Consider the following 13,224-nt stretch of genomic DNA (forward strand, 5'->3'; position numbering starts at 1 on the left):
TCTATAGATATGAAACTAACCCTAATTAAACATATCTCTGAGCTAGTTGCAGCAGATTGTATTTTCCATAATGAATGAATGTATAGCTATAGCTATATATTCCATCCCACATTCTCTTTTTAAAATATGATATGGACACTGTTCCATCAAGAGATGGGGCCTTTGTTCTGCCACTTTGAAAACGGTTAGACTTTATTTTATTTTACTTTAAAACATTATTTATTTAATGTTATATATTTAAGCTGTACAACATGATGTTTTGATATACTTTATACATAATGAAATGGTTACTATACTTGAGCAAATTAACACATCCATTATGTCACAGGGAAGTAACCCTTTGTGTGTATGTGGTAAGAGCCCCTCTAATCAATGGGATGGCAATATACACCTGTTTGAATTTTAGAACTGTGGTGAAACAGTGATGACAGTCTCCCATGCCCCCTCTTTATGAATAGGGCTGTTCTTAGCAGGGAGTCTACAGCTGTCCCACCATTGAATGTTGAATGTTTCTGGAATAGATAAATTGTCTCATTGATTAACAGTATTAAGATGGAGATGAATGTAGTTGAGCAGCTGTAAGTCAAAGAATTGCATCTGAGGAGCCACGTCTGTACATGGACCTGAGGTGATTGTGGCGACAAGATCATGGACTTTGAGCTGATGCTGCAATAAGACTTGAGGGTTTCAAGAGAGGAATGGTATATTTTGCATGTGCTAGGGTTGTGAATTATTGTGGCCAGAAGCAAACTGTGGCAGATGGCATTTCCAAAGTTGGCCATACAAATATACATCCCATGCTGTATGCTATTCTTACAACGTGATAATGACATTTCTTTGTTCCCTCTGCTTGAAACTGGATGTAACTTGGTAACTGTCCTGAGCTATAGAATGCAATGGAGGTGGCACTGGGTGACTTCTGAAGTTAGCACATCAAAGGTGATGTGGCTTCTGCTTGGCCCTCACTCCCTCTTGGGATGCACACCTGTGGAACCGAACTCAGTTGTCATGTTTTGAGGAAGCCCAGGCCACATGGAGAAGCCAGGTGAACATGTTCTAGCCAACACCTTCAACTAGGTTCTCAGCCAGTAGCTAACAAAACCATGCGAGTGAATGAACTTTTAGATGATCAAGACCTCAATCTTCAAGGACTCTAAAGACTTCAAAGATTTTTAGGCCTCCATCTCAGGCCTCAGGTATCATGGAGCATAGACATGCTATTCTCTCTGTGCTCTGTCCAAGTGCCTGACCTACAGAATCTATGAATACAATAACTGGTTGTTTTATGCCACTAGGTTTTGGGATAGTTTATTATTCAATTATATTAAATGAAACTCTGGTCAGTTAAGAATAATATTGAATGCCCAAATAAGTATATAACCATTGTTTGGTTACCACTGGTATAAAATAGGGTACTTTTTGACTGCAAGTAACAGAAACTTAACTCAAGCCAGTTTTAAAAATAGAAGATATATCATCTCACTTAACAGAGCCCAGAAGTCAGACGAGCTTTAAGTCTGGTATTCTGAGTGGCTCAGCGATATCATTGAGGAACTCAGACTCTTTGAATTCATAGAGCATTCTCAGGATAGCATTATTTTAGTCTAAAAGCAGGATGCTTTTGAAAGTTGCAAGTTTCCTATACAGTCAAAATTATGTCTAGAAGAAAGAGACTTCTGTGGTTCTCTCTTAGGAGTAGGAAATTTGCTTAAAAGCAATCCCCAACCCCATGAGGTTTTCCCTGCTACCTCATTGTAAGCTGAAAATTCTTATTTACTAGACTATGAAATGAACATGATTGGCTCAACCAGTTGTCTGGGGCAGGGTGAATACTGGGAAGTTGCCTTCATGTCCATTATTTCCTTCTCTTATTTATCTTACTCCAATCATGAACAGGAAGAACAGGGTTTAGTTAATGCAAGGCAATAGAATTTGCAATTAAAAAAAAATAGAGGGTTTCACTTTGCTGCTGGAGCCCAGTGGCATGATCATGGCTCATTGCAGCCTCAACCTCCTAAACTCAAACGATTCTCTTACCTCGGCCTCCTGAGGAACTGGGACTGTAAGCATACCCCACCACACCCAGCTAGTTTTTTTGATTTTTTAAGTAGATGTACGGTCTCACTAAATTGCTGGTCTAGAACTCCTGATCCCAATTGATCCACCCACCTCAGCCTCCCAAAGTGTTGGGATTACAGGCGTGAGACACTATGCATGGTCAGGATTTGCAATTCTCGATCATGCTTACAAGTAGCCTACCTATAATCAGATCTAGAGAATAAATAGGAGATGATATTGAGAAATAAAAATAAAATTCCAAGCTTCCCAAATGACTGAAAGGACCCCCTCTTGGCCAAGGGGACCCTAGAGAAACCGTAAAAACTGAGTTCTTAGCCATGGCAGGGTAGGAAGTCAGACACACCTCATTATATCCCCTCCCTCACTAAACACCGTTAGGCTTTCTTCCCTAAGGGTTAAACAAAACCAGTCATTTTGAAAGACTGGGTCCTCCACTGATATCAACCAACTGCCTGATGCTGCCCCTCCTTTTTGTGACTTCAATACAGCAGCCAACCAGCATTTCTTCCTGATAAAAGACCGTTGACCATGGGATGGTTCTGGACAGTCTTTGAAGGCTATGCACAGAGGGCCTTTTTGTCCTCTGCTTCACATTTGGCTGTATAGGGCCTAATTGTAATACATTTAAATGTTAAGTCTCCACCCCAAAGTGAACATGAGATACATGCTGTGTACATGTTAGCCTACTACACATGCCCATACCTCCCCTTCACAAATGTTCACAGCTCCTCCTATAATCTGTGGGATATGTGTAGTTGGCAACCCCTATTAACATATATCCTTGTCTTATTCTTCCCAACCTCAAGGTGCCTGTTTTTGGCTTCTGGCAGGAAGCTACATTTTCCAGCCTGTCAGAGTGGCCATCTTGCAGGCTGCAACCTTTATGAGAAATAAAACTCTCCTTTCCAAATTTAGGAACCTTGGGTTGGGTGCGGTGGCTCATGCCTATAATCCCAGCACTTTCGGAGGCCAAGGCAGGTGGATCCCTTGAGCTCAGGAGTTCGAGATCAGCCTGGGCAACACGATGAGACCCTAAAAAAAAAGAAAAAAGAAAAAAAAAAACAATTTATGAACCTTGTCATTCTTCAATTGACAATCAATGTGCAATGTTCGAAATTGCTTTAAAGATGAGCTTTGTAAGGCAGATCTTATAAAGGCAAATGTACATTCCCATCGCTGACTTAGACATGAGTGTTTGCTACCAGGTGAATGGTGTCTGTTAATGGTCTCACCTGTGAATAAATGAGAGAAACAAGTATGTAGGGCACTGTGATATTGTGATTATAATATTATATTATAAGAAATATATCCTTCCAACCCCCATTTTCTAGCACGCAGCTTCTACAACCTGTGGAATCTCTGAAGTGATTTGTCTTTTTACATGCTGATGAGATGACTAATGGCTGGTGGCCCCTAGATAGCTGCAGGGTGGGGGCTGGTTTCTAGGGGAACCAGTCATGTGATTAGAGAGTTGTAACTTTCAGCCCCACTTCCTGACTGAAGGTTGAGTTGATTACCAATGGCTGATGATTTAATCAATCAGGCCCGCATAAGGAAGCCTTCATAAAAACGCAAAAGGACAGGGTTCAGAGAGCTTCCGAGCTGCTGAACACATGCAGGATGACCTGCTGGAGAAGGCATGGACACTCTGCCCCCATCCCCAATGTCTTGCCCTAAGCATCTCTTCTGTTTGGCTGTTTCTGAGTTGCATCCTTTTATAATAGATCATAAATGTAAGTAACATGTTTCCTGGAATTCAATGAGCTGTTCTGACAAATGGTTGAGCCCAAAGGGAGGTTATGGGAGTCCTTCAATTTATAGCTCGTGAGTTAGAAGCACAGGTCACAGTCTGGGGCTTGTGACTGCTATCTGTAGTGTGGGTAGTCTTGTGGGAATGAGCTCTTAACCTGTGTGGTCTGACACTGTCTCCACATAGATAGTCTCAAAATTAACCTAAGTTGTAGGGCACAGTTGAGTTAAATTTTAGGCAGTTGGTGTCTGTCAAAGAATTGATGTGTACTGAGGGAGTGTGAGTAAAGAGAGGAAAAACAGTTGTTTTTTCCTTACTCAGTCATAAATATATGATCCACATGTTAATTAATTTTCTGAGGTATAGCAGGTAAGAATCCAGGCTTTGGGTTCAGACTGATGTGAGTTTCCTCATCTGTAAAGTGAAGATAATATTTTCTACTTTGCTAGGTGGTTGTAAAATTAAACGAAATGGGCCAGGTGCGGTGGCTTATGCCTGTAATCCCAGCACTTTGGGAGGCCAAGGCAGGCAGATCACGAGGCCAGGAGTTCGAGACCTGTCTGGCCAACATGGTGAAACCCCGTCTCTACTGAAAATACAAAAAAAAAAAAAAAAAAAATTAGCTGGGCATGGTGGCAGGTGCCTGTAATCCCAGCTACTTGGGAGGCTGAGGCAAGAGAATTGTTTGAATCCGGGAGGCGGAGGTTGCAGTGAGCCAAGATTGTGCCACTGCACTCCAGCCTGGGTGACAGGACGAGATTCCATCTCAAAAAAAAAAAAAAAATTAAATGAAATGACGTATGTGAAGGAGTTTATGCCCAGTAGTGTTCCTGATACATAGAAAGTATTCAATAAATGATTTTTTTAACTTTTTTTTTTTTTAATAAAAAGTACTCAGTATGACCTACGAAAAAGTGTTAAGTACTACATGGAGGTATCCCTGCATTTCAAGTGCTTTTGTTGACTACAGTTGCAATGATACAATATTTGCCAGCCAAATAAAATATTTCCCAATGGATATATACTGAAAGTAGCAAACAAATAAAGTGTAAACATATGACTTAACTTGCATGCTTTACATACAAGCATAGTTATATTTAGCTTAAGACACAACTAAGGTATTTCATTCTTTAAATGTATATATTACAGTATATAATTTAATCTCAGTAAAATAGAAAAGCATTTTTATGACATATTTCTAATTCATTGTTATTTTATTACTTATACATATGATACATATTTATTTCTAAAACAAATATATCTCTTTGGCCACCTATTTTATTTTCTTAGGATACAGGCGGTACATTACTCATGAATGGCAGTGTGTGTCAGTTATTTATCTTTCCAAAGTATCTAAAAGTGAATGAAGCTTGAATTGGGCAAGGAAGTATCATAAATTAAAAAGTGAATCTCTAAGAAAAGCTGGAAAAAGGTTTGAATAAAATTAAAGTACATTTTGCCATAAAATGTAACTGTCAAAGTGGCATGAACCCAAATATGAATTAGAATTGAATTGAATTTGTATTTTTATCTGCACTAAAGAATCATTTTGAAATCATTGATCTTGGCCAGCTTAAATCTTTATTTTTCTGATAACATGTCAATCAGGTATAAAGGTGGTGAGAGACAATTTAAACCTGTGCATTTATTTGTCAATAAAACCTATGGTCTTATTGGTTTTTTCTCAGTTGCATTGTTTTATCATGTCAATATTTCATAAGATTATATGACTGACTAATGGGAATAGCTATTACCACTGTTGATGTACTTTGAAAATAGCAATCTATATTTTATGGACCAGAAAGAAACAAAATATGTACCTTTGACCTTATTGAGCATAAAAGTAAGTTAATGTAAATGAAATTTATCTATTATTTCACCTATTCACAATTAGCTTCTTATAGCCTCAGGAATAAACATTAGAATGGGTAATTTACCCTTTTTGGGTTTGTAAGAATGACTTATGAATCTCAAAATTCTTCAAAAGGCAACTTAGAGAGCAGAAATACCTTAATGCAAGCCGGAAAAAAACAGACAATGGGCATTTTTGCATAAGTCTTTTTCTCATTAAAGTGATTGATGCATATTTTCTGTGGACATAAAAGATAAAAACACATAAGCCAAAGGAAAGCAATCCTGTTCAATCTAATATCCAGAGACACCCACGGTTAATATCAGTGCATATCCTTCTAGTCTTTTTTCCATACATAAAATTCCTTTTCCAAAAGTATATTCTATATATTATGTAATAACCTGATATTTTACCAAATGAAATTCTGTACTTTCTATGTTATGTATACACTTTGTCAAGAAACTAATAAGCTGAAGCAGTTCATTTTTACTATACCATTTTTCTCCATCTAATGCCTTGCTTCTTGTGTTTAATCACTTGAGCATGTGGCTTATGCAGCTAGATAAGTTGCTTTTATAAAATACCCTGTGTTCTCTAAGTGTTTTTTTTTTTGCACTGATTTGTCGGTTGTTATAGTTAAGTTGTAGTTTAAATATACTTTCAATATAATGTAAAGGTTTTTCCCTGCAATACATCTCCACACAAAATTGGAATATTTTAATCAGATTTTTATTTGTAAAACATGGCTAATTGCTAGATTTAAGGCCATGCCCATAGCTATTTTGGTGAATATGTCTGGGGAACGTGTGTAGTAGCCAGCTTCCAAGATGGTGCCCAATGATTGTTGCTTCCTGGTATTCACACCGTTGTGTAGTCCCCTCCCACGCTGAATAGAACTGAGCTGTTCACCAAAAAGTTATTGTGGTTGTGTGACTCCCAAGTCTAGACTATGAAAGGCATTATAGCTTTCTTCTACCTTCCTCTCTTTTGTACCCTCATCCTGGGGGAAGCCAGCTGCTATGACATGAGTACATTGAGTGGATCTATGGAGGGGTCCATGTGTCAAGGAACTGAGGCCTTTGCCAATAGCCATCTGAGTGAACTACTTGGAAATGAATCCTCTGGCCCCAGTCAAGCCTTCAAATGATTGCAGCCCTGGCTGACAGCTTGTCTGTGCCTCTTGAGAGACTGTGAGCCAGAACCAACAGCTGAACGGTTCTTGAATGCTTGACATACAGAAACTGTGTGAGATAGTAAATGTTTACTTTTTGCTTCAGACCTTTAAATTTTGGGGGAGTAATTTGCCATGCAGTAATAGATAGCTGGTATAAACTGAAAGTGGAGACATGTATTAAGTATTTTCTGAAATAAAAATAGCTTAGGAGAATACTGTATTTTATCAAGAGCTCAGATAAGGTTTAACTATACTTACTAATGCAAAGTGTAGAATTTGAAGGGCAACAATGTCTTTAACTTAAGACATTTTATGTCATTGAAGTTTTGTTTTGATCTAAGTTTTTCTCCTTAAGTTTTTATAGTTATGATCAACAGAAAACATATTCAAAGGAAATAAACAATAATATCAACATTTCAATAAGAGTCTTTATGTGTATATGATAAAACTTTTTTTGAAATTTATGTACCTTTTATTTTATCACAATATTATGAGTCATACATAATTGCTGTGATCCAGGAAACCCATAGACACAAAACCAAAAGCTACAAATTTTTCTTTTTTGTCTCCCATCTTACGTCCAATGGTAACAAGTTAGATAAACAGTTTGGTGTGTATCCTTCTATAGTCCTTTGGTCATATAGAATTAGGTAAACATATAAATATAATAATTTTGCCTTTTTTACAAATGTAAAATCATGCTCTACATACTACTTTGCAATATATTGTTTAGAGAAAGTATGTATAGTACAGATAGGTCTAATTTATTTTAAAATAACTCCTCGATAGTTTATAGAAGAGGTTAGCAAACTATGACTTATGGGCCAAATTTGTCCTGTTGCCTATTTTTATATGGTTTATGAGCTAAGAATGGTGTTTACGTTTTTGAATGATTGGGGGAAAATTAGAAGAATAGTATTTCTTGATGTGAAAATTACATGAAATTGAAATCACAGTGTCCATACAAAAAGTCTTATTGGGACACGATCATGCTCATTTTTTTTACATATTGTCTCAACTCACTTGAGTAGTTGCAACAGGAATATTGCAAAACCTAAAATATTTCCTTTCTGGCTCTTTACAGAAAACATTTGCCAGTTCCCAGTCTACACTTACACTGTCCAATGGAAATACAATGCAAACCAGAAGTGTAATTGTAAGTTTTCTAATGGCCACAGTTTTTAAAATAAGAATAATTAATTTTAACATTTTATGTTTTAGTTAACTAGAACATTATCATTTCAGCATGTACTTAATATAAAACATTATTGAAATTTTTTGCACACTTATTTTTTACCATAAGTCTCTAATATCCAGTATAGATTTTACACTTCTAGCACATCTTGGATAGCCACATTTCACATGTGACTAGTGACTACTGTATTGGGCAGTGTAGTTCTGTAGTGCAGATATATCACAATTTTTAAATATATAGCTTGCTAATATACATTCATGTTGTTCCGAGTTGCTATTGTCATTATAAGCATTGCTCTCCTTATAACTATTTATTTCTAAGAAATATAGAGTCCCAGAAGAGGAATTGCTGAATAAAAGACGTGCACTATTAATTTTAATAGATACAAGAAATTTGTTTTGGGAATGAGATTCAAATGTAAAAGCATGCTGATTGTAGTTTGTCACAAAAAGTTTTTTGTGTTCTTTATAGAAGAAATAACATTTTCATTGGCACTTAAAAATCTGTATTAAATAAAATCCCCATTTTTTGTTTGTTTGTGTGGTAACTGGCTTAGTCTGTGCCAGCTGCTATAACAAAGATATCATAAAACTGGATAATGTATAAACAACAGAAATTGGTTTCTCATAGTTCTAGAGGCTGGGAAGTCCAAGATCAAGGGACTGGCAGATTCAGAGACCCACTTTCTAGGTGGCTGTTTTTTCCCTGTAACCTCACGTGGCAGAAGGGGTGAGAGATGTCTCTAGAGGCTTTTTTGTAATCCCATTCATGAGGGCTTTGCTCTTATGTCCTAATCACTTAGCAAAGGCCCTACATTTTAATACTATCACCTAGGTGGCTAGAATTTTAATATATGAAATCATGGGGGGACATAAACATTTAGTCCATTGCATTCTGCTTTTGGTCTCCCCAAATCATGTCTTTCTCACACACAAGATACATTCAGTTCATATCAATAGCCCCCAAAGTCTTATCTCATTCTAGCATCAACTTAAATGTTTAAAGTCCAAAGTCCTATCTAAATATCATCTAAATTAGGTATGAGTGAGACTCAAGGTATGATTCATTCTGAATCATGTTGCTCTTTGGCTGTGAATCCGTGAAATCAAACATATAATGTGCTTCCAAAATATAATGGTGGGAGAGCAAACAACATTAAACCTTGAGTCTTTTTAATTAAAAAAACTTTTTAGAGACAGAGTCTCACACTGTCACCCAGGCAGGAGTGAAGTGGTGCAATCATAGCTCACTGTAACCTCAAATTCCTAGGCTCAAGTGACCCTCCTGCCTTATTTGAAATTGTGTAAATTAATACATTTTGATATATCTTCATTACAGAACTACACTCTTCAATACAGTAATCACTAACCACACTTGAAATGTGCTATTCCAGATGTGCTATAAGTATCAAATCTATACTGGATATTAGAGACTTAGTATGAAAAATAAAATCTGAGTAGCTAGGACTACAGACACATGACAACACACCCAGCTAACTTTTAAATTTTTTGTAGAGATGGGGTCTTGTTATATTGTCCAGGCTGGTCTTGAACTCCTGGCCTCAAGTTATCCTCCCACCTTGGCCTCCTAAGGTGCTGGGATTATAGGTATGAGCTACCACACCCAACCAAACCTTAAGTCTTGAGAATAATTTTCTTTGGCTTAATACTCTGCACTCCAGACCCACTGGGACAGTGGTCCTGTCTTCAGGACCCACTGCGGTTGCAGCCCCATACCCATGACTCTGGGTAGCCCTACCCCGTGGCTTTGCTGGGCATTGTCCTTGTTGGGGCTCCTTGCAATGGCTTTTCCCCACAGGCATCCCTCTGTCTGGGTCCTGTGGCATAATTTAAAATCTAGGTGGAGGCAGCCATGCCTCTACAGCTTTGCTGGGTGCAGCACATGGGACTCATACCTGGAGTGATTGAGGAGTATGGTTATGGAGTTTGGGGTAAGGAAGCCCATGACGTGATGTGCTGAACAGTAGTGGCCCCTCATTTGAAATTACTCGGCCCCCTGGGTGTTTGAATTCTTGGCCTGTGATTGTAAGTATAGCCTTGATGTTCTCCAAAATGTCTTTGGGGTCATTCTTTCATTGTATTGGACAATAGAGCGTGCAATACATCTTATTTGGACTTCTATTTAGATGGCTGACTAATCTCCCCATTGTCCTGATGAATAGCACCTGGCTCCATTGAGATAGCTGATCCACGCTAATTTCCTTATCAAATTTGGTCACACCCTTCATGTTCTCTTCCATACAGGCTTTCTCATTTTTTTTCTAACATGAATAGGCTGAGAATTGTCTAAATCTTTAAGTTCTGCTTCCCTTTTCATTAATAATTATTTTGTAAGTCATTTCTCTCTTCTCACACTTTGCAAGAAGCAGTCAAGAGAAGCCAACTGCACTTTCAACACTGCTTAAAACTTTCCTCAGCTGATAAGTCCTTCTTGATTCTGAGGTGGATTAGGTGCCGCTGTTGCTGCTTGAGTGTGTTGAATTCAGAACCATAGCCAGACATGGGACTGGAAGATGAGTGAAAGATGCTGACCAGGTCCGAAGATCTCATGGAGGAGGAAGAGCAAGAGGAGGAATTACTGGATCCCCTAACAACAGAAAGAGAGCAATGCAAGCAGCTGGAGAAATGTGTAAAGGCCAGGAGTGGCTAGAGCTCTGTGATGAGTGTATATCCTTCCAGTCGCAAAGAAGAGAATGGCATGAAGGAGCTTTGGACTTTTTGCATGCAAGGGACCACTGAGTGACCCACAAACTCTTTAACAGCTTGAAATAAATGTGCAGACATATTTACTTCAGCCTTCATCACCTTGGCATAAGGATCTTTCCTTATGGTTTTGAATATGCCATTTGCTTCTAATTTGTGTAACTGTAAGTTTATATTAACCTCGTGGATTTTGGCTTAGACAAGTAGCTTCTATGTAATTAGCAGTGATTCTATCTTAATGAAGTTCTGTGATCTACAAAAACAAGGTTTCCTCAGCCAAATATCCAATTTCTTTGCTCACAAATTCTACCTTCCACAAAATGCTAGAACATGAACACAATTCAACCAAGTTCTCTTCCAGTTTATAATGAGTGAGAATTGCCTTTCTTCCATTGCCCAATAACATGTTCCTCTTCCTCATTTCCATCTGAGTCTTCATCAGAATAGCCTTTATTGTCCATATTTCTACCAACGTTCTGTTCGTGACCACTTTGGAATTCTCTAAGAAGATTGAGGTTTTCTCTACAGCAAACTTTCCTCCTTTCTCTCTGGGACTTCATCAGAATTGCCCTTTGTGGGACATTCATGGCAATGTAGGTTTTTTTTTGTTTTTGTTTTTATTTTTTTTTTCTAGCATGAACCTTGAAACTCTTCCAGCCTCTACGCATTACCCAATTCCAAAGCTGCTTCCACATTTCTAGGCATTTGTTACAGCAACATGCCCACTTCTTGACACAAAAATCTGTATTAGGATTCTCCAGAGAAAAAGAACTAATAAGATATATGTACGTATAAATATTTCTTATGAAAATTGGCTCACACAATCATGAGGCTGAGAAGTCCCATGACCTTACGTCTGCAAGCTGCAGGCCCAAGGAAGTCAATGGTGTAAGTCCCAGTTTGAGCCTGAGGGTCTGAGAACCAGGAGTACCAATGCCCAAGGGCAGGAGAAGATGGATGTCCTAGCTCTAAGAAAGACAGCAAAGTTGCCTTTCCCCCAGCTTTGTGTTCTATTTGGGCCCTCAACAGATTGGATGATGCCCACCCATGTTGATGAGAGTGATCTTTACTCATTCCACTGATTCAAATGCTAATCTCTTCTGGAAACACTCTCATAAATACCCCCAGAAATAGTATTTACCTGCCACCATTCATCTCTTATTAGTTCAGTCAAGTTGACACACAAACTTAACCATCACAGTAACCAATTTCAGTAGTAAAAATAGTGTATGTTTTTAAATGCCTTACATTTCCCAAACAGTTTCAAACATATTATTTCCCATGATCCTTTGGCAACCTTGTGTAGGATTGCTTTCTGTTTTTTTCTTCTTATTTCATAGCTGAAGACACTGAAACTCAGAGATGTTAAGTGACCTCCCTGAAGACAATACACAGCTAAAAGGATAGAGCCAGGACACAGGATAAGTTCTGCATTAGAGTAAGATGTCCTTCCTAGTGCTATGTTGCCTGTCTAGTTTGTTTGTTAATCTATTAAAAAAGTAAACATACAAAAATTTCTCAGCATCACTAATGATCAGGGAAATGCAAATCAAAACCACAAAGTGATACCACCTTACTCCTGCAAGAATGGCCATAATAAAAAAATGAAAAAATAATAGATGTTGGTGTGAATGCAGTGAATAGGGAACACTTCTACACTTCTGGTGGGAATGTAAACCAGTACAACCACTATGGAAAACAGCGTGGAGGTTCCCTAAAAAACTAAAAGTAGAACTACCATTTGATTCAGCTATCCCACTGCTGGGTATCTACCCAGAGGAAAAGAAGTCGTTATAAGAAAAAGATACTTGCATATGCATATTTATAGCAGCACAATTCACAATTGCGAAAACATGGAACCAACCCAAGTGGCCATCAATCAACGAGTGGATAAAGAAACTGTGGTATATATATGTATATGATGGAATACTACTCAGCCATAAAAAGGAATGAATGAATGGCATTTGCAATGACCTGGATGAGATTGGAGACTATCATTCTAAGTGAAGTAACTCAGGAATGGAAAACCAAACATCATAGGTTCTCACTCATAAGTGGGAGCTAGGCTATGAGGATGCAAAGGCATAAGAATGACACAATGGACTTTGGGGACTTAGGGGGAAAGGGTGGGAAAGGGGTGAGGGATAAAAGACTACAAATTGGGTGCAGTGTATACTGCTCGGGTGATGGGTGCATGAAAATCTCACAAATCACCACCAAAGAGCTTATTCATGTAACCAAACACCACCAGTTCCCCAATAACCTATGGAAAAAAAATCTGACAAAAAATAAAAAATAAAATTTATTAATTTTGTCAGTCAAAAAAATATCTTCATGGTATCTGTTGTGTGGGAAGCACTATGCTCATTCTTAAGGTTTCAGTAGTGGATAAGACCAGTGAGCTCCTGCCCCAGCCAAATCCTGAGGGATATAAAAGGTGGCAAATCGGTG

At 38.1% G+C, this 13,224-nt stretch overlaps 1 long non-coding RNA gene and 1 pseudogene across 2 annotated transcripts in view; both read left to right on the plus strand.

Moving 5' to 3' along the window:
* LOC109026216 (uncharacterized) overlaps window positions 1-13,224 on the plus strand; it is a 173,328-nt gene that overhangs the window by 130,033 nt on the left and 30,071 nt on the right. The window lies entirely within an intron of this gene.
* On the plus strand, window positions 10,571-10,842 carry LOC101137680 (cytochrome b-c1 complex subunit 6, mitochondrial-like; annotated as a pseudogene).

This window comes from Gorilla gorilla, chromosome 2, assembly GCF_029281585.2.
Source record: "Gorilla gorilla gorilla isolate KB3781 chromosome 2, NHGRI_mGorGor1-v2.1_pri, whole genome shotgun sequence".
Taxonomy (NCBI): domain Eukaryota; kingdom Metazoa; phylum Chordata; class Mammalia; order Primates; family Hominidae; genus Gorilla; species Gorilla gorilla.